We start from the raw sequence: 4,444 nt of genomic DNA, 5'->3' as shown, positions 1-4,444 counted from the left end.
TCCCGGCGCGGCCGGCCGGGAACAGGAGCCGCCGCCGGCCGGGAACAGGAGCCGCGCCGCGCCCGTTCCGCGCCGCGCCGGTTCCGGGCATCCCCCCCGAGCGGTGCGGGGAGCCTTGCGGAGCGGTGCGGGGCTGCGGGACAGCACCGAGCACTCGCCTCTTGTGTGCTTTGAGAGGGAAACAAAAGCACCCGCTCGGTTTCTGTGTCTAGTCAGGGACAGCAGCGCTGTCCGAGCAGAAGGGCTCGCCCGTGCCGGTTTCCAAAGCGTGAAGTGCAGTTTTATTGATATTAAAAATAAAATAAGTAAATGGATAGATGCCACGGACTTAAGTTCAAACGCAACTCTGCTTTTTTGACTCGTAAGCAGCACAGGTGAGGAAAACCAAAACCAGCAGCAGCATCCAGAGCTCTGCTGCCATGGTATCTGAAGGCCAGACCATCTTACATTTCAGAGCATAAATTGTTTTAATAAATTTCATAGAATCGTTAAGGTTGGGAAAGACCAAGATCATCAAGTCCAACCAAACCAATTTAAAAGTAACTTCCTTTACAGCCAGCTCGTTCAAGCACCTCTCACCTATCTCAAAAGCTTGTGGTACATAAAATATTAAATAAAACCCAGCAGGTCTCAGGTTTCAGCCCGTAGGGCACTTCTGGTGGGTGGCTGGTTGCACAGCGGTGTTTCACCTCCCAGCTCCTTTCACTGCCTTCGTCCTCACCGTTTTCAGAGGGAGCTGAGGTGCCCAAGGAGCATGGGGGCTCTTTCTGTGCTTTTTCTTGTGCTTTCTTTGCAGTTGGGTGGCAGATGGTAACCACAGTGTAGGAAGCACAAGCTGGCAAGGCAAGGGAAAACGGAGACAACCTTTTTCTGGACAAAGTCTGTCCACAACTAAAGAATAAATGAGATTACCAAAGAGAAGAAACGTGGTGTTTTCACAGTCTTGGCTTCAGAATATGCCCATGTTGGCTTTGGGGTGTCCAGCTCAAGGACAGACACATACAGTGTCTTTCCTTAGCTACTGCTGAGGAAAACAGCTTCCTGCTGTGAGCAGAAATACTAACAAGAACCCTGATCTAGCTGAAAAGGATCAGAGGAACTTCAGATGTACAAAAATGGAAGGGCAATATTGGGTCTGTCTGGCTCAAATCAGTCTGAAACCAAACTGAAAAAAAAAAAAAAAATGCAATGAACTGGGAACTGCTGCTGTTAGCCAGATTTCTCAAACTCTGACTTTTGACAACATGGTCCATGCGCCTTCTGTTCTCCAAGGTAGTTTTTTTCTTACTGCATTCAATAGCAATTTCCAAGTGACTTTTTTTCCTTTGCAATACGAATGCCCCATATTCCCTGTCCCTCCCCTACGTCTTTCAATCTAAGTAACTTCACATAAGTTACTTCTACTCCTAAAAATCCACTCTTTTGCATCACAACCCTACTTCTCTGTGGGCTGCATGGACGTATCACATTGCCCTGGCTGAGGCAACACACCAAGACAATTTCCAGAGTTTGATTGATGTTCAGTAACTAACTCTCCATAACTCCATTGTGTGCCTGAACCATCAGTCATTTAAAAATGGATAGAAGTCTTACAGAAATATGCAGGAAACATACCATTTTCAGCTCTGCATGTTGGTTTTCAGGTTGCTGCTTTTGCACAAGACTTTAAGGGTAAGTATTTACAGCTAGCTAATAAACAGGTAGAAAAAGCTCACAGTGAACCATAACTCCACAGCAACTGGTAGTCATCAAGAATATTAAGCAAACTAAGAAAAACAACTTATTGTGCAGTCAAAGTATAGAGGACAGAACCTGGAAGTACAATTACACTGCAGAAAAACATCCCTCCCAAGACCTATCTCTGCAGATGGTTTGCTCTTCTGTAAGTCAGAATGTACCAACATAACCCTTGAACACAGCTGGATCAATCTCTGGTGTTTTCACTCCTGTTGGAATCAATAGCCACCGCAATGTTTGTGTCATTACATTTGCTCCAAATTATTTTTGTGGTCTTCAGCTGCCTTTTCACACAGCAATGCATCCTCTGCTACCCACCTTGCACAATGAGGATTTCCCTAAGAATTAGGGAAGGCAAAATGGCTGTTAAAGAGCAAACAATTTGCCTGCGGTTGGCTGGAGATGGTAGGCCCAGGAGACAGGCTTGGACTGCTGGGATCCTGCAAAATGAAAAGGAACCCTTTCCTTTCCCGCAGCAGACAAGTTTCCATGGCATCTCCCTCTCAGCTTTCCAGCTTCCAGAAGTTACCCATCCCTCCAGTGACAAAACACTCTGCTCAAGAGCAGTTGTGCCCTTCCCACCATACAGTGGGCCATCACATCCAAAGTGAATCCCCCATACCCCAAGCCAGAGCCCTTCAGTCCCAAAAACACTTCCATGTTGCTGCAAAGCACTTGCAAGCAAAGCTCTCTGTCCCTTTTCCTTAGAGAGAAAGCTTGATGTTAAGCCTCAAACAAATTGTTAGGACCTCCACTTCAGCACGGTGCAGGGGCAAGCGAAGTTTGGCTTAGTAGACAGGATGCAGGTAGCAGGAACAGCCATGTGGTGGCAATATGCTCATTGCAGTGCTGCATTTCACCGCTGTAAAATCTCCCAGACATTTCAAGTGCTCTCAACATCTCCATCTTTTGTACAGAGTCCAAACAAGAGCAAACCAAGCCTGGTGGTGTGCCCAAGGAACGTGGTTCTGAACAGGCATCTTGAAATACTCAGGGCCTGTTTTCAGCTGGCAAATGGCAACAGCAGTTTTAATGGCGTGTTAGTTGCAAGATTCATTACATTAGGGGTTAGATATTTGTCACCAACTGAATCTTCCAACAGTGCTGCAGTCCTGCTAAAACATAAGTCTGCATACAGGTCAACATTATTTGTGACTAAACAGTAATGTTTGAGTATTTCAGAACCTTTGAGATGCACAACTAACTCACCATGACTAACTGGTTACTACACTCAACAATTATTTCTACATTAAAGCAATTTACAAATTTTTAATTGTAATTTCGATTTACTGTTTCTAAAACCATTTCTAATCTAGCCTGTTCTTCCGTAACAATTGCCATATTTTGAAGAATAGTCCCAAACTATTTAAAGTGAATGTTTCAAGAAAATAACCACATAGAAAGATCAGCTGTATGATGCCTACAATTAAATAAAAGTAGCAGGAAAAAAAAATACATTTAACTTTCTGGAATTTATAATGGTTTTTCCTTGGTTTGAGCTTGAAAAGCAGGAGCAGTCAGTTTTATTTTGGGGAAAACATGATGGATCTAAGCTTAAATGTGTAGGTCTACATGTCTCAATCCACACAGACACGTGTTGCTCAGCAGGGACTGTGGGTGTCCAGCCCTTCCTAGAAACGCTGCCTGGTCTGGCAGGGTAACTTGACTATTACTGATCGCTGATACATGTAACACTCATTTACCTTTCCACGGTGTCCTACAGCTTTCACCTGGGCCTTGCTTCTGGGGAGCCTTATTACAAGCACTTCTAGTAATTCCTTATCTAAAGAGGGGGGAAAAAAAAGGCGTTTAGCACAGTTTCAGCTGAGTGAAGTGGTGTTAACCCTCAGCACGGTGGTTTAAGCCACCATATTCTACTTCATATTGCCAAAACTTTAGAACCACAGAAGTGATGTCTCAGCTTAGCAGAAGCTACTTGTTGATCTGCAGCAAACTGTTTACAATTGCCATGTCTCTCCGCGTCCAATTTGTAGCACATGAATATGCTGCAGGTCACTGCCTTTTATGTGCCAAATACCGCAAAACTAGCAGGAGGAAAAAAATAATAATTAAAAAAAACAACAAACCTCTAGTCATATTGTGGTTGCTGGATAAATGTCTGTGGCACAAGTTCAGCCTGGAGAAGAAAAGGCTACAGGGAGACCTTTAGCAGCCTCCCAGTACTTGAAGGAGCTACAGGAAAGCTGGGGAGAGAATTTTAAAGGAGCATGTAGTGACAGGATGAGGGATAACGGCTTCAAACTGGAAGAGGGGAGATTCATGTTAGACGTGGGTGTTGTCAGCGTGTGTGGGTGCTGAGACTCCAGCCCAGGGGTGCTCAAGGCTGGGCTGGACGGGGCTCTGAGCAAACTGGTCGTGGGGAAAGGGGTCCCTGCTGATGGTGGGGCGGGGGGAGGTGGAACTACATGGTCTTCAAGACACTTTCCAACCTGAAACATTCTGTGGTTCCGTGAGTTACAGCTGCTCTGCTGTGGTTCCTCCACAGGCACACGCTGCTGCTATTTCATATACTCAGCCCCTAATTAATCCTTCTTTAAACACCGAAGAGAGCCCCCACACGACAGTGTGGTTCTCGTTCATAAATTCACCTGAATTCTGCTCAGCGGGCTCAAACGGGGCCAGCTAATCCGGTGTGTTAGGCGGAGGGCAGATGGGGAGGATGCCCTGTGGGCAGGGAGCAGCCCCA

Source organism: Chaetura pelagica, unplaced genomic scaffold, assembly GCF_000747805.2.
Source record: "Chaetura pelagica isolate M959 unplaced genomic scaffold, ChaPel_1.0 scaffold105, whole genome shotgun sequence".
In the NCBI taxonomy this organism is placed as follows: Eukaryota; Metazoa; Chordata; class Aves; order Apodiformes; family Apodidae; genus Chaetura; species Chaetura pelagica.
The sequence above is the reverse complement of the archived record's forward strand: the minus strand, read 5'-3'. Positions refer to the sequence as shown.